The sequence below is a fragment of the Globicephala melas genome, chromosome 2 (genome assembly GCF_963455315.2).
Source record: "Globicephala melas chromosome 2, mGloMel1.2, whole genome shotgun sequence".
NCBI lineage: Eukaryota > Metazoa > Chordata > Mammalia > Artiodactyla > Delphinidae > Globicephala > Globicephala melas.
In genome coordinates this window covers 170,522,322-170,540,973 of record NC_083315.2, presented here as the reverse complement: position 1 = coordinate 170,540,973, position 18,652 = coordinate 170,522,322, and positions in this window count along the sequence as shown.

Sequence of the window (18,652 nt, the reverse complement as noted above, 5' to 3'; positions counted from 1 at the left end):
ATCTATGAAGTACACAAAGGGTAAGGAGTAGGTGGACCCTAAGTCTTACAGGGAGAGGGAGCTTTGTCCATTTCATTTCCTGATAGGCCCCAAACATTTAGAACATTGGACTAGCACAATAAGTATCTGTTGAATGAATAAATCAGTTAACCCACTGTCTATTTAAACAACTTTTTAAAAGTTTTAGGGGTTAGTAATCTAGGAGATATTCATATCCCTCTGGCATATACCAAAAAGAGAGAGCAAGCTGAATTCTACTGTAAAGGATTCCATGGATTACAATAACAGAAAATCCAATAATTATTCAATTAAACAATTAGGAAGTTGTTTTCACCTTAAAATTCTACATGTAGGAAGTGAAGGGCTAGAATATTAACAGCTTAACAATACCATTTAAAAATCAGCCTCTTTGTTCCTTTCTGCTATTCCATTTCAAGTATATCAACTGCTGCTTCTTGGTTATAAGATTGCTCTCTTAGACCAAATCATCATGTCTGTATTCAAAGTGGAAAGAGGGGGAACTGGTTTGGAGCGGCCACATTTGTCCCTTTTATCAGAAAACCAGAACCTTTCTCAGAAGTTCCTAGTAGGCTTCTACTTCTTGTCATTGACCCAAACCTTTGTGTGCCAATCTATATTGGTTTTCTACAGCTACTGTAACAAACTACTGCAAATTAGGTGGCTTAAAACAACAGAAATTTATGGTTTCACAGTTCTGGAGGTCAAAATCCAGGTATCAACAGGACTGCATTCCCTCTGAAGCTCTAGAGGAGAATAGAGGCTTCCTTCCTTCCTTCTTCTAGCCTTTGGTAGCTCCAGGCATTCCTTGACTTGTGATAGCATCACTCCAATCTCTGCCAGCATCCTAACTCGGCCATCTTCCTTCTGTGTCTTCACATTGTCTTCTCCGTGTATTCCTATGTGTCCAAATCTCTCTCTTCTGATAAGGACATGGATCTTATTGGATTAGGGCACACCCTAGTCAAGTATGACCTCATCTTAATTAATTACATCTTTAACAATTTTATTTCCAAATAAGGTCATATTCTGTTATGACCTTATAATTTCAACAAATAATTATAATTATTTCAACAAATCTTTTTGAGGATAGAGTTAAACCCATAACACCCTGCTTGGCTTCAAGGAAATCCATAAAAGTGAAAGTTTACCTTTGTAAACTTTTACAGTGGAATGTGTTAAAAAGGAGGTTGGGAAAGATTTTGGGGTCAACCAATGAGAAGCATCTGTCTTGTCTCTTGATCCACATGATAAATGATGGACCATTGAACATCATCAACACAGAGATGCCTTTCAATAAGCTCTTAATGATGTTTATCTCATATAAATATAGTGTAAATTTACTGTATTATATTAAGCCTGACACATCTCTGAAGACATCAACTTAGACTATGTGGTTGGGAGCCCTTCGTAGAAGACTGGGTCAAGATCTTGACAATCTAACCTCTTAGGCCCTACCTGGAAATGTCTTTCTCTATTTGAAGGGGAAAAGTGAAATAAGAAATGACTCTTTGTCTGAAAACTCCAGGGTCAATTCAGAGTGTGTGTGTTGGGGAGTGGAGTGGGTCAACTCATAGTCATTGAAACAGAAACACAGTGACACAGCTCATTTGTTGAAGTGGACATTCAAGGCTGAGAGGGATTTGAGATATTGGTAATTTCACCATTTTCCAACCCCCTTCACACAATTACATCACTGAATTTCTTCTAGTGATGCAAATTTATCAATAGCAATCTACTTCTGTAAAACAACAAGCAGATCCATTTTAAATAAAAATAGTCTCAGAATATTGTCACACTAGGCCATCAGGCATAAACTGTGGAATTTTGGCACTTGTAGGATTTTATGACTTATCTTTGCATCAGTTAGCTGATGTTGAAAAAATGTTGTGTAACAAACAGCCACAAAAATCTCAGCAGGATGCAACAAGAAGCATTTATTTAACTCATGAGCCTGTCCATCATCTGGGGGTAGGCTGATCTAACCTGGATTTGGCTGGTTTGGACAGGATGCGTCCTTGTGTCTGTGGTCAGCTATGTGTTTATTGATCTAGGCTAAGTTCAGCATGTGGTGACTCTTCCATGGCTCTCTCATCCTCCTTCTGGAACCATCAAACAAGCTCAAGAATGTCTTCTCAAGACAGTGGTAGAGATGCAAGAAAGCAAGTTTTTCTGCTTATATCACATCTGCTAACAACCCATTGGACAAGAAAACCAAATGGCCAAATCCAAAGTTAAGGGTTGGGAAAGTCCTCCTACCCGCAGTAAGCAGGCACTGGTGAGTCACATGGCAAATGTACAGATACAGGTAGAGGTGACTAATTCAGACCATTGATACAGTACTACCACAATCCTGGAAATTTCCTCATGCACAGTAAGAGAAACATGACTGTTAAATAAAAGACACTAAATAGTACAGGTGAGGAAATGAGGCAACTTCAGTTGGCTGATAGATGCCTTATCATAGAGCAAGTTAAGGAGAGTAATTTAAACCTTAGTAAGAAAATTTGTTTTCATGTGCTTCCTATTCCTTATTCAGCTAGTCAGGTCAGGTAATCTTTAACATTAAAAATACATTTAAAATATTTTTCAAACTTATTTAGGAAGCAGTTCAGACAGTGCCTCTTGAGATAAATAGGTACTCTTTGAGAAACCACAAAGCCAGGCTAGGAAATATTATTTTAATAATTATCATCAACCTAGATATACATCATTCCTTGGGTAAGAAATTAACAAGTGTATAAAATGAAGTGTCAAAAACACATATACTTGCTTGTCTTATCACATCTTTAGGGCACTGTACAGGCAACAGTTATGTATGCATGTCTACAATATTTTCTGAAAACCAATAATCAGTTTTCCAATTCTCTAGATACCAGCTGGGTGTCAAACAATTCAATTCAGTTTTGACACTAACTACCCAGAGTTAACCTCAGACCCCACAGGTTTAAGTGTTCAGTCCCACAAGACTCTCCCCACTACAGACACCCGTGCTTTTGTACTTCTGACTGACTGGCTGTAAATTATAGTTCCCACGACTCCCATTCTCAACTAGAATGGCTCATAGAACTCAGGAAGGCACTTTACTTATGTTTACCAGTTTATTACAAAGGATAAAACTTATGAACAACCTGAGGTAAGAGATACATAGAGCAAGGTATGGGAGGTGAGGTGCAACATGGAAGCTTCCATGCCCTCTCCAGTTGTGCCTCCTCCCAGCACCTCCATGTGTTCACCAACCTGGAAGCTCTCTGCATCTCATTATTCAAGGGTTTACAGAGCTCAGTCTCCAGCTCTCTCCCATTCTATTCCCAGAGGTTGGAAGTCATTAGGGCTGCAAGTTACAATCATCTAGTCACTTGGTCTTCCTGATGACCAGTCCCATCCTAAGGCCATCTAGGGACCCCCACTCTAAGTCACCTCATTAGGATAAACTCGGGTATGATAGTGAGGGGATCTTAACAATAACAGAAGATACTCCTATCACTTAGGAAATTCCAATTGTTTTAGGAACTCTGTGCCAGGAACTGAGGACTAAGACCAAATATTTATTTTTTTATTATATCTTAATATGTGAGTAGTTAACTGAAGACATACTGAGAACAGACATCAAGATCTACTCTCCATTGAAAAATGTGGTGGCCTGAATCCATTTGATGTGACTTTGTGGACATTACACTACAGGCTACAAAGGCCATGAGTTGGACTCTCTTTGGACTTGGATATATAATACCTGGGTCCATCACTCTACTGCCTAGAAACCTTGCAAATAAGATAGAATCCAAACTCTAACAAGAAGTGTAGGACCTTTTATGATGTGATTTCTGTCCAAACACAGGACTCTTTTATTTGATTTCTGCCATCTTTCCAGTCTCCTCTTTAAACTTGGCCTCCATTTCAATCCCTGGATTTCTGTACATATCAGAGCTTCTGCCTTCAATACACATCTAGCCTTCTTATCAGTCCTTGAAATGTTGACTGAGATGCCCTTTCCTTTAGAAATCCTCCTCAACATCCCAGACAGATGGGGACAGGTGTCTCATAACCCCTGGCACTCTCTTATGGCACACATCACCCTGTGCTCTAGTGGCTTTCAGGACAATCTACTCAGTAGTGTGAGTTTCCCTTTGGACCTCTATTACCCCTTGCAGTGTCACTATTGAAAGCTCGTGGGGTGTAGTAGTATATAAAATAGAGAACATTCTCTGTCATCCTGAAGTTCATGTTGTACTGGAGAAGACAATTAACAAAATAAATAAGTAAATTATATTACATATTTGATAGTAGTAATTACTAAGAGGAAAAAGTAAAGCAGAGGGTGAAAGGAATGTGGAGTGGGAAGAGTAGATATATTAGGTAAAAATACCAGAAAAAGCCTCACTTAAAACATTATACTGAACTCATCTATCCATCTATCCATTTATCCATCCATCATTCATCCATCCATGCATCCATCCACCCAACCATTCATCCATCCATCCATCCATCATTCATTTATCCACACAACCATCCATCCAACCATCATTCATCCATCCATCCATCCATTAATTCATCCATCAGTCATTCATCCATCCATCCATCCAACAATCTGTCAGTCCATCTGTCCGTCCATCCATCCATCCATCCACCCAACCATCCATCCATCCATCCATCCGTCTGCCCATCCATCCATTCATCCATTCACTCATTTATTCATTCATATATTCCTTCATCCATCATCCTTCTATCCTACTAACCAGCCAGTTATTCTTTAAGTTATCCATCCAATTATAGAAAAATGTATGCATTCAATATTTTACTCACCCATTCATTGACCCATTCATCCATCGATCCATCAAATTATCCACAAGTTAGTTGGTTTATTTGCTCATTCATTTATTCACCAATTCATTTATTCATCTATCCATTTTATTTATTTACTTATTTGTTCAAATATCCATTCACATAACAGATATTCATTAAACCCTTCATTATCCTTCAGCACTAAGAAAAACAAAGGGGGTGTGAGTGAGACAGTCAGAGCGAAAATTGCTCAGGCTGTCCCTGATTGCAAATGTTTAAATGCATTTTATTTAAGTACTCATGTCCTTGCTGGAGCCTCTGCTTGGACCCTGAGTGCCTGCATTGAGCTTCTGGGATGTCAGATAACAGGGCAGCAGTTCCAGGTGCCTTATCACAGCCTAATACTACTAAAAGGATGCTATCAGGCTTAACCCTGTCACCTTGAACCATAAATGAATAATGCACACCTTTCACAGTTAATATTCATCCAGACTGTCTCCATATATTATTCACAAAAGGCATAGTTTCTCCCTGGGTCCAAGAGCTTTGGTGCCACAGTAAAGGGTATGGTGACTTCAGAGGAAAATGTTAGGGTGAATTCACACTTTGTAGCTGAGTTTACCCATACCACCTCAAAACAGAAAGCAGGATAGATAGATTAATAAAAGAGAAAAGTAAAGAGTACATGGCATTCATCAAAAACAAGATCAATATTCACATGGAACAGAAATCCAGTACCTAAATGAAGTTAATGCCACAGGCTGCCAGAGTTTAAGCTTGGAAGTAAGCAGCAGAAGTTAGAGTTTCATATCCTAAGACATAATATTTTTTTCTTTAACCTACTATATCCACAGTATTATCATTTCAACATGTAATCAATATAAAATATATTGATGAGATTGTTTATATTATTTTCCTTGAACTAAATCTTCAAAAGCCAGTGTGAATTTTATGCATATGGCACATTTCAATTCGGACTAACCACATTCAAGTTCCCAATAGCTACTTGATGCCAGTAGTTATTAACTGGATATCACAGGTCTCAAATTTGGAGGCAATATTAGGGCTAATGGGAGTAAAATATGGGGAGTGGAGATGAAGAATGCATTTTTTCATTTGTTGGTAAGGAGGATCACTGGGCATTGACACTGAGTCAATTAATACCACAGTGACCTTTTCAGGTAGGTATTTTTTTTCCCATTTGTAAGCATGGGGAATGCCAGGCACAGACAAATTCAATGACATGCCCACAATTGCAGGGTCAGGAAGCAGTGACATGTGAACTAGAGTCTGGGATGCTGAAAGTCGAGTTCTTTACTGTGCACCTGATGCCCCCCCTGAATATTAAGCTGTGTGAGAGGGAAGCGTACACCCTACGTGACTCTCAGCTCATGATGTTTGCCCTGTCTCTGCAATTACTTCTTGTCTTGCATAGTGGCAGGGGGGCTACTCCTCCTGTGTTGTTGCCACTTAGCCAGTTGATGCCGTCACCTCCTCCCTCCTTCCTTTCCCTGGTTCCCCTGCTCCAGGAATCACTGATCTACGTATCCAGTGCCCCACCCTCCTCTCCTCTCAATCCTCAGCCCCCTGGACAGGGGGTACATCATCTCTCCAACGTTCGGTGCATGATGACAAATGGATTCTTGGAGCAGCCACCAGAAAACCAAGACCCAGACATTAAAATGAATTAAGAAAAAAAGTACCTTGTCATTTTCCTTGTTTGCTTCATCAACACGCCAGTAAATCACCAGAAAGCACTTAACGGACACAAGCTTGTAATGTAAACAATAAGACCCTTTGGTCACTGATAGAGCTCCAGAAGCCAAACTGGAGAGGCTGCTTGGAAGAGAGGTGAGGGGTAGGTATCAATGCAGAGCCTCTGGCTCAGGGCTCGGCTTCTGGTCTTGGTTTCTCTGCCTGCTTCCTCCCTGCACATTCTCACCCCCGGCTGCGTTTCCCCATCAGTAAGTAGGGCTAAGAGTCCCCATGTATTACCCCAAAGAGGTAATACATTACTTTGTTTTATAGAAGCTAATCAGTTTATTCATGTTATTTTATGTATTGATCCACCCATTCAAAAAGCATCTATTGAACCCCTATAATGTGCCAGGAATTGTGCCTGGAGATTCAATAATGTGGGATCTCAATCTATTTATCCTCTCAGCCCTGAGAACGTGAACTCTATAGAAGCAGAAACTGAGTCCAGTGTCTGCTTCCATGTTCCACTAGAACAATAGTGTCTGACTTTTGTTGATCAAAACTTATTAAGAGAACAAGATCCCTGACTTCAAATTGCTCACATTCCAAATGAGGAAGACAGGCAGGTCAAAAGATGACTCAGAACTAGAGTGTTATTACATTCTCATGTTTGGTGGTGGAGAGATGCCAGATGTCAGATACCATGGGAGGCAGAGCAAGGGCACTAAATGTGGCTTTTGAGTGTCAAGGCAGGCTTCCTGGAGGAGGAATTTTCTAAGCTGAGGTTAGAAGGGTAGATAGGAGTAAAAGAGGTGAGAAGGGGATGTAGCTAGCCTCATAAGGATGATGGCAAGCTTCCAGGAAAGGTACAAACCTGAAGAATTGGTCAGCTGCCTCAGAAGTGCTGGAGCTGGAGAGAGACAAGGTTCAGACCCAATGCTTCAGGACAGACAGCTGGAAGATAATAGAGAAAGGATAGTTTTGGGCATACACAGACTGTGTTTTTGCCCTTCCTCTACCAGCTTTAGCCATATGACCTTGGGAAAGTCACTGCCACTTCTCTGAGCCTCAGTTTTTCCTCTATAAAATGGGACCAGCAATCCATGCAAGTGGAAGGTATTTTTGAGGCTCAGATGAGATAAAATTGTATAGTTTAGCTTTCCAGTTCTGTCTGAGGAATTACCCAAATAAGTGCCGTGTCCCAAATGCACCACTCACCAATCATCAGACATTTGGTTCACACCAAAAAGTCCTTGAAATTCTGTCCTATCAAAATTGCCCATGAGCATATCTGGACCATGCCACATGGTCCTTCATATTTGGTCCTATTAAAAATTTCTATACATAGAACACATTCCTGGGTTCATATGACCCATAACATTTATTTATACTTTTGGTTTACAGAGTGAATATATGTAAAAATACTAGCACATTTTATTAGTCCAATTATTGTGTTGTGGCTGTATTGTTAATAGGAACACTTCTTGCCTTGGTAGCCTAGGTTGTAATGTCACATGGGGTTAGATAGACAGGTTGGGGTTTGGAGCTTGCAGAGGAACAGGATTTATATTAACTATGCCAACTGAGGAAATGCCTGCAGTTAGAGAAATGCACAGAAGGTGACGAGTTGAGGATGGGATCTCATGATGCCTGGTGCATTAATACATCACTAGTCATTTAGTTGGAAGTGGCTGGGTCATTCAATAAGGGTGGAGTTTGAAAGGGGGAGCTTGGTCAAGCTGCTATGTAAAATGCCTGGTGCACATGTTGATGTAAACACCTTATAGACCATCTTAATTATTCAGAGGAGTGAGAACAGGTGTGGCTCTCCTACCGCAGAGTGGACAGGTTTAATAGCCACCATGAGGGAGACGCTGGGCATCTAATTAAGCCACTACAACTACCCCATTGCCCAGGGTTAATGAGTGATGTTTCCCTTGTATCAACGCCCTGTAGAGGCACAACTGTGGTAGACTGCAAGAAGCATCTGCTGCTATTTGGAGAGGGTTTAGTGCTCATGATTCCCACACATACTTGCCAATCAGTGTGGACCACCAAGCCCTTGTCTGGTGCCTACCTACTGGCTGATCCAGCCTGACCAAACTGAATGTCAAATCCATAAGACATTAGTAAAGTTTCCCCTACAATTGGCCAGATAGCTACAAAAAAAAAAAAAAAAAAACAACGCCAGTAAAAACACTCTTCTTCTGTCCCTTGACAATATGATATCTTTATCTGAAAATACTCAGTGTAATACGGCAGAAATAGTATACTCACACAAAGGAAAGTCAAGGCTACTTTAGAATATTTTTGTTACCATTTCCATTTCTTTAACTGAAACAGGAATAAAAGGTACTTGTTCTGTGAAGAAAGGAGAATCTGCAATGCCTGATGTATAACTAGTCAGGATTTGGGAAACATTAAAATCATTCCAGATGGAACAGAAAACGTGAGCCCAATGTTGGTTTAGAAGGGGAAGGAAGGAAAACCTCAGGTGTGAAGGTCATGCAGAAGAACCGAGTGCAACACCATTGCAGGGACTTCCAAAAGCTCCCTATGATATTCAGCATGAAGAGGTCCCGTTAATACTCCCAGAGAGAAACTCATTAAAGAGACAAGTAAATAGAATTCAAAACAGACATCGACCTCCAGGCCCAACTTCATTTCATGGAATTGAAATTCCAGAGGAGTATGACCAGATGTGGAGACCCATTCCTTATACATGATTCTGGTGCTCAAGGTGATAAAAGAATTCTTATTTACACAACTTATGACAATATTCGATATTTAAGTGACAGTATTCCATGACACAGTGATGACACCTACGTCACTGATAGTTCACTCAGTTTTATTGTGCCTGGTGTAGTACTGGATTGTGCTATGCCAGATTTATGTCCTAACAATGAAAAGGCAAGAAGACATATACATAGATATGTATGTATGTATGTCTACACATATATATATATATATATATGTGTGTGTGTGTGTGTGTGTGTGTGTGTGTATGCATATGAGAAAGTACTTGCATTTGCACTGGAAAAAGATCTTGACATTAACCCTTCATTGTGCATAATGGATTTCCAGATTGCACATATGAATGTGATCCAACTACTCCTACCAAATATACAAGTGAAAGGATGCTTGTTTCACTTTTCACAATCATTGTTATCTTTGGGTCTAACACCAAATATATGACAACAGACAGTAACACTCATAGGTGTGCATCCATGTTGTTTGGACTTTGATCTGTGTGTTTGGAAGATATAAATGAAATTTTTGAGTACTTTGTAGAGTATGCAGAATAAAATGTAGATGACCTTATGGATTATGTTGAAAGAACATATGTCCGTGGAATGTGTGTCAGGGGCAGAAAAAGACCAAAAGCTTCAGGATTCCACCGGAAACTTGAAATGTTTATACATCAGTATTAAATGGCGATCACGGGATGGACACCATGGTGAAAGCTGGCATAGTAAATTACAAGAGCTGATGTACATCATCTTTTAATTTTGTGATTTATTAAAGTATTAAAAGAGAAAAAGCAAAGCAATGAACAAGTTATCACTCAGGCTCTTTGTGGTTACACTCAAATACAGACACCAACTTCACAAGGATACCAATAAAATCAACTTTGTATAAAGCTAATAATCAGATCAATATATACTTGAGAGCAATTGTTCATTGATTTAAGAGTAACCCTGCCAAACTTCAGGACAAAGAAGGACAAGAATAAATGTGAAATTCAAAATTTTTCATGAATTACAAAAAAATAATGTAAATAAAACATAAACAAAGTTAAATGCTTGTTTTATTTAAGGAATCATGGATCAAATGGATGTTTCAGACAGGACCAAATTGCAAGGACTTTTTTGGCGTGGACCAAATGTCTCAGAGATGACCAAATTTTAAGGACCTTTTTGGCATTGGCCAAATATCTCAATAGATGTTTTGGACAGGACCAAATTTCAAGGACATTTTGGAATGGACCAAATGTCTCAGACAGGAAGGACTAAATTTTAAAGGACCTTTTTGGCATGGACCAAATGTCTCTATGGAAATTTTGGACGGGAGCAAATATCAAGGACTTTTTGGGGTGAACCACACGTCTCAGTGGACATTTTGAACAAGACCAATTTCCTGCAAGGCCACTGGCTTGTAAGGTGCCTTTAGACAATTATCTACCCCAGAATCTAGAAAACAGAAGGCTATTCAGGGTTTAGATTAAAATGCTTAACAAAGCTCTTGAACATTAGCTGTTGTTTATTATATGGTACCTTAGACACATTGCCACTGTCTCATTTAGTGTAATTCTAAGTACTGGAACTTTTGAGCACTGACTTTTTTTCCCAACTCCAAAATTTATGGGAATGAGAAAATCACCAGAATTTTTCTGATGTTAGCTAACATCCCTGTTAAAGTAGCCTTGGCCAGAGGAGGCTCCCTGAAGTTGCCTTTGGACTCTATTCCCTGACACTTGGGTCTGCACCCTGGGATAGGAGTCCAAAGCCAGTATCCCCAAGAGACACATCAGAAAGTCTAGGCTTCTTCACTGGACTCTTCTTCCCAGTAAATAAAAACTCTGACCCTTGGCGTGGTCAAAATACCACCTAGAACCAAAGAAGAGGTTTCCCTTTGTTGAATGGTTTGCATGGATTAATCAAAAGTGCTGAGATTTAGCCCCACCTGGCCTCTGCTGTATTCTGGTTACGCAGGGTATCACTATACTGATGCTTTGGTGGAAAGTGCAAAGAAATAATTTAAGAGGGGAAAGGAGATGGGGAGGGGGAGGGAGAGGGAGGGAGAAAGAAAATATGGAGAGAATGAGAGATTGATTATGGGAGAATGTAATAGAAGTGGAAAGAATGCAGGGAGAGAGAATAAAAGAAAGAATGAGCAAAAGAAGGGATGAGAAAGATCAAAAAGGAAACAGGAATGAATCTGAGGAAGACTGTGGGGTTATTCATTACTATCCAATTTTTTTTTCTTTTTTTTTTTTGTTATTTTAAAATCCCAATCAGTCTTCTCAGGATAGTTTTGCCTTGCTGGTAATTTATCGGATCAATAACATCCCCTCTCTCCTATGAGAAAATATCTTTTATTCCAGGTTATAAAAAAAACAAATACGGGTTCAGAAGTTATGTTAGAAATTATAACAAAAGCAATTCACCTTTTTTTTAAATAAGGGAAGTTGACCCTTTATTTAAAAACTATTTTTGACTGTTTACCTGGACTCTTTTATGCTTTCTGTGTGTGCATGCGCGCGTGTGCTGAAAAGGGGAAGTGGAGGTCCCAGTTAACATTTGCTGGATGTTATCTAACTAGGATGCTCTAAATCTGAGATATACCCAGATCCAATAGCATAATTAATCCACCACCCCCTAAACAAGTCTGTATCCTAGTAATAAAGATCCTATATTGGGGCCCAGAATTTAAATATACTAAACCTTACATTTGGACCTTAAAACTGGGTCACCACCAAGAATGCCATCTTCTCAGCGCCATCTGAGATTTGCCAATTAAAATTTTTTAAAATCTAAATTTGGAAGCAGGTCATTAGCATATCATTATTGATGCCACACGCAAGCTACTTTTTTCCCTCCAAGGGAAAAAAAAAAATAAATCACAGCATTTCCAGCACACATTTGTTAATATAAAAATTTCCATATCAATAACGCATCATTATTTGATAGGAACTGCCCCTCAAAAGGTTCCAAACTATCGTGTAGTCCAAATGTACATGCTCTTGGTGGTAGGTTTTCTGTATTTATTATTATTATTATTGTTAATTTGTTAGCCCTTGGTGCTACCAGTGAAGCTGCCCATTCCTACCAGTGAAGCTGACCGCATCCCTCCCACCCCTCCTGAGGTTCCCCAGGTCCCACGCTCCTTAACAGTGACCTTTTGACAGGTCTGTGTACTCAGGCAGGGAGAGACAAAGGAATACATTTTCCGATGAAGAGCCATCGTGAAGTTGGGCAGATGGATCTCTGATATAAGCTCTTAATTAGGGCCACGGCTGGTTGACCTCTCAGGAGACAAAAGGTGTGTTCTCAGAGCCTCCGGGCTCACCTGCTCCTACACCCTTCACCCATTAGCTGGGTGCCTCTCAGAATCTACCCTGAGCATGCAGAGATTGGGGCAGGGAGGCTGCCTTTATTCTGAGAGAGAAAAATCAGCAGTTTAACATGAAATATTCTCAGCTGGCAGATGGAAGGGGGCGGGTTGTCACGTCAATAGAATCTGATCCGATGCTTAGGTAAGACCAGGGGACAAAGATGGTATTGTTCCAACATCGACCAGCCAATACAGTAATGTGATGACCTCTTGTTTTGAGGGGGTAGGAGGAGAGTGGGGTGGGAGTGGGAGATGAGGAAGCCAACCTTGCCCAAGTGCTTGTTTATTCCAGAGCATTTGCATCTGTCACTCTCTTGAAAACCCCAACTATCCAGACAGGTCATAGGGTTTCCACTTTCCAGGTAAGAAAACCGAGGCTCAGTGAGTGAAGTAACTAACAAACAACAGATCTAGGGATCCAAACCCATACCTGTCTGACTCCAAAACATGCACCAACTCTAACCTGTTTTCATTTGTCTTATCTCCCTGGAGACCCCTCTCCCATCGCCCTGCTCAGGGTCTTCCAGTTCAGGTGTCATTCAGTGAATGACCATGCAGTGTATGTGTGCAGCCCAGCATTGGTACCTTCCTTCCAGAGATGCAGACACTGAGGCTTGGAGAAGTGATAGTTTTCCAAAGTTGTACAACTGATACTTGCTGGAGTCAGGAAGCAAAGTCCAGGTGTTTTGGCTTTGGGTTTATAATGCCCTCCCCACCCCAGTGCTGCCTTCCTCTTTTTTCTTCCAGCTAGCATGATGAGCTGGTGCAGGAAGGGTCTACCCTGCCCCTTGACTTATTCTGATGCAAAAGAAAGCCTGTGACTCCATGGAGATTTCATTGCTACAGTCCAGCCCTACTGTAGATAGGACATTGTAACCCTAACCCAGAAAAGGTTAGGGGCTCACTCTGGGCCACCCTGTTTCTCGATAGCAGGGTTGGGGCCAGATTCCTAGTCTCCTAACTCCCAGCTCAAGGCTATTCCCAGGTACAGTGTAGCTAAGGCCACGGGGTCCTTACTGGTCTGGTTTCTGCTGAAGTGCTTCTCACCAAGCCCAGTGCCCTTTATGGGGAATTGTTGGAGAGGAAACCAGGTTGTTGCTCCCTTCTTTACTCCTTCCTTTCTTCCTCTCTCCTTTCTTCCTTCCTCTTTCCCTTCGTCCTTTTATCATTTCCATTTTTTAATATTAAAAAATACATTTGGATTTGATAAAAGTTGAAAGAAAAGAATTTCTATATTCTCTTTACTCAGATTCCCTAAGCTAATATTTATTACAATCTCTATAGATTGATGGATAGGTGGATAGATGGACAGAGAGATGATAGATAGATAGATAGATAGATAGATAGATAGATAGATAGATAGATGATAGATCTGTAGGCATAGATTTGTATATACACACACACTCATTATTATTTGTTTCCCTGAGTCATTTGAGAGTGAATTGCAGACATGATCTCCTTTACCCATAAATACTTCAGTGTGTGTTTGCTAAAAATAAAGACACTCTCATATCACCATAATACAGTGATCAAAATCACGAAACTAACACCAACATAGCACTATGATCTAATCCACAGATCTTATTCAAATTTTGCCAATTATTTCAATACTGTTCTTTATAGCAAAATTGATTTTCTGGTCCAGGATCAAATCCAGGATCCACACTTGATTTTGTTGTACTGCCTCTTTGGTCTTCCTTATCTGAACCATCTCACAGTCTTCCTTTACCTTTCATGAACTTGCCATTGGTGAAGAGCACGGGCCAGATATTGTGCAGAATGTCCTTTAATTTGAGTTTGTCTGCTGTTTCCTGGTGATTAGATTCAAGTAATACATTTTGGGCAGGAATGCCACAGAAGCAATGCCATGTCCTCCTGGATGCATCATACTGGGAGGTTAGTGATGGAAATCAGTCCCATTACTGTTGATGTTACCTTTGACCACTTGGTTGAGGTGCATCTGCCAGGTTTCTGCACTGTAAAGGTGCTCTTTTTTCCTTTTAATTGAGAAGGATCCTCTGATAAGATACATGGAAGTTAAGTATCCTCTTTCTCATCATACTTTGGTGCCTAGATTAGTTTTACTATGATACTTGCCAAATGGTCATTGGCTAATTCCTTATTTCCTTCTGTGTTTATTAGTTGGTACCCTGTGGTAAGAAAGAGCTTTCTCTTCTTGCCAATGTACTCATTCATTTGTTCATTCGTTCATATTATTATAGTTTTATGGATTTGTACTCATTCAGTGAGCTACCTTCCTTCTTTCTTCAGCTCTCTCTTTCTTTCTCTCTCTCACACACACACACACCCCACAGATACTGGGAGAGGGGCATGGAGAGCAGAGAATAAAACAACATGGTGAGTTTGAAAATCTGACCTCCGGATGGAGTCCTGCTGGGAGGACGATGGGGAAGACAGGAGCCCTGAGGCTTGCTAAAAGGCTCTGCGATAGGGTTCGCTGTCTCTCTTGCCCTCAGCAGAGAGGCTTAAATATCTCCTTCTTGGACAAACAGATCAATACAAGCTTTTTAACATCTTCAATGAGAGCTCATTAATGCTCTCTGGGTGTCCTCCTGCAGCCGGGCTGACCTGCAAGGAGCAAGGAAACTGAACTGCAGACAGATAATTATGCCAGGGATAACACTTCAGATCAGCTCCTGGCAGAATGTGAATTGTTTTCCTAATTATTCAGGACAGCAGCTAGTAGGAGTGCAAACTAATTGAAAGTACATTATGATTTATTTGCTTTAGTGAGGATCAGCCTGTGTGTTGGGTTAAATGCTCAAGGATGGGCATGTTGGGTTTCTCCTCTTTGCAGCCTACCCTTCAGTCCCACAGGAAAACAATGAAGCTTCTTGGGCCTGATGATGTAAAAGAGGAGGGAGAACTCTTTTTTAAAAAAAAAGCATCAAAGAGAGTTCATAGTAATAAAGGAGTTTTCAGAAGACTCATAGACAATCTATCTCTTGAGGGGTTTATCCTTTGAGCAGTTGGTACTTGGTCCTCACCATCTTTGCCCAACTCAGAATTGCTTTTATCAAATGGCCTTTGGCTTTTTGACCTCAGCTTTTCCTGAGCACAGGCATTGCTGCAAAAAGCATGAGGTATTGTTGAGGACCCCGTACATGCCCCTTCACAAAATCTCATGGGAAAATTGTTCCCTTTAGGCTGTTTAGGCCAGGCAATAGTCTGTTTCGCATATAAACTTTACTATTTTTGGACCACGAGAATCATAAATATCTTGTCCTTTAAAAAAAAAATTATTGAAGTGTAGCTGATTTACAATGTTGTGTCCATCTCTGCTGTGCAGCAAAGTGACTCAGTTATACACATAGAGACATTCTTTTTTTTATATTCTTTTCCATTCTGGTTTATCACAGGATACTGAATATAGTTCTCCGTGCTCTACAGTATGACCTTGTTGTTTATCCATCCTATATATAATAGTTTCCATCTGCTAATCCCAAACACCTAGCCCTTCCCTCCATCTTGTCCTTTTTTGATCAAGCTACCAAGAAGCTCAAAGCAAAAGTTTCAATTCAACTCGATTAGATAGGATCTTATGCCTTACATTTTCACAGTAACACACCAAAAGCCGGGTCTGGCTGCTTACTGCTCTAAAGCCAGTGGTTGAGAAGTAAGATTGGTGGAAAGGAAAGTTTGCTTTCCGGAGACCAGCAATGGGACAGGAGGGAGGTGGGAGAGGTGGGGAAGGAGGGGAGGGCAGACTCATGTCCAAAGGCCAAGTCTCCCACTGCCAATCAGTGGGCAAGCACTTTTAAAAGAGAGTTTCAGGGGTGTATAGGCGGACGGAGGGGGCTACATGCAGAAACAGCCCTGTCAGCTCTGACATTCATCTTGAAATTGGTCGTGTGGTGGTTTGAGCAGCAGCATCTTGACTGTTTTCAGTACAGTTAATCTTCAGTTCCAAGGACAGTTTGTTCTCATTTCTTGGAGGCCAGTTCTCAGAATTTTAGCAGCTAATGTCATGGCTACAATCTGGTCATCAAGTAGTTAACTTCTTCCACCTGGTGGGGGCTTCAGTATCTACAAGACAGCTCACAGGATATGGCTCAGAATATGATCTGCAGCCCTTGAGGAGGAACTAAAGATCCTTGACTTTGTTTAATGACTAAACTACGATTATTTGGTCTTGTTTGACTGCTTTCCTTTGCTTCTGCATTTTCTCGTTTCTCTGATTAAACTTATTCTTTGGCTAAAGTTTTTCCACAGACAAAAGGCAGGCTGAGGCCATGGGGTGAAGAACAATAGGGTCCTGCTCTGTTTCAGTAATAATAATTTTAAAATGCTGCTGGTCCCATTTATGATGCAAATACTATTTCCCCAGCTCAGAGGTTGAAGTGACATAAGCAGTATGTGTCATAGCAAACTCCAGGGCCCAGGCTCTTTTTGTTTAACAACATAAATCCATGCCTGGGTCCCCGGAGGCATCCTGTTTACCTGGGCATGTTCTAGTGCAGAGGTTGACAAACTTTCTATGTAAAGGGCCAGGTAGTAAACATTTCAGGCTTTTCAGGCCATATGGTCTCTGTCACAAATACTCAACTCTTTCACTGTAGCGTAAAAGCACCCAGAGACAATGCTTCCTTGAATGAACGTGGCTGTGTTCCAAAAAACGTTATTTATGGACACTAACATTTCAATTTCATATCATTTTCATGTGTCACAAAATATTACAGTTCTTTTGATTATTTTTTAAAATTATCCCTTAAAATATATAAAAATCATTCTTTGCTTGTGGGCCACACAAATAATAGGCAGTGGGATGGATTTGGTTCACAGGCCATAGTTTGCTGATCCCTGATATAGAGAAATATGTGGAATAGGAAAGAGGGGGATCCATAATTTTGGAGATTATGTGTCCTTGGAGATTATGTGTGTGTGTGTGTGTGTGTGTGTGTGTGTGTGTGTGTGTGTGTGGACTACAAAACATGATTAATACATAATTGTTGAACTCACCAGAATTATGTTAATCAAAATATTTTCTCCATAAAACGTGATTTTACAAGCACATTGTCACAAGCAAGACTGAGGCCAACCCCATGTATTAAGGTAGAGTATGGGTCTACACACAGACTACCATTTGTGGCATTGTCCAGAAACCTTGTTTTTCCTAATTATTTTTGTAATCCCAGACAAACAGGGGGCTCCTTCCATTTCGACACTGGCTATTACTGACAGAATGTTCTTAACTCAACTGAATTTGGCAGGTTGGTGAGAAGTCAAAGAGAGAAAGCTTTCCCTTAGCCCTATTTGCTGTCACATTTCCAATGAGAAAATGTACATCACCACTGTCAGCCTCCACCAATGCCAAAATCATCACTACCATTTTCACCACCTTTATCAAGTCATCACATGCACCATCATCACTACCTCATCCACCACCACTGTTTCCTTACTCCCCATCATCACCTCCACCATTATCCCTGCAACCTCTACCACCATTACCCCATCCTCACCATGACAACCACCATCATCATTTTCAAACCATCACCCCCCTCTCCATAATCATTGCCACCGTGGCCAGTACCACATCTCACCTTTCAACTCAAGATTCAGAAAGGAGCATGGCTCTGGAGATCCTTTCCAAGTGTATGAAATTCTTCCTGCCCTTCCTTGCCTTCATTTATAGCCAAGCCTAAAAATGTATATTCCATTGACTAATTCCATTTTCATTTGTCATTCATTGAATAATTCTTTAGAAAGATATCTCCCAACTCATTAAGCATAATAATAACAATTTTGCTGATATAAATAGAAAGTGATTTTTAAATGGTCAAGTAAATTATGAAATATCCTTGTGATGGTCTAGATATAACTATTAAAGATACTTTCCAAGAGTTTTAAATATTGAAAATTCATATTATATGGTATTAATTAAAATATACACAATACATAGATGATGGCTTCAGATATGAAAAAGATACAGAAAAAATAAACAAGACTGGACTAAAACATACACTATAATGCTGATAGTGGTTTCAACTAGGTGATGCATTTATGGGAGATCTTAATATTT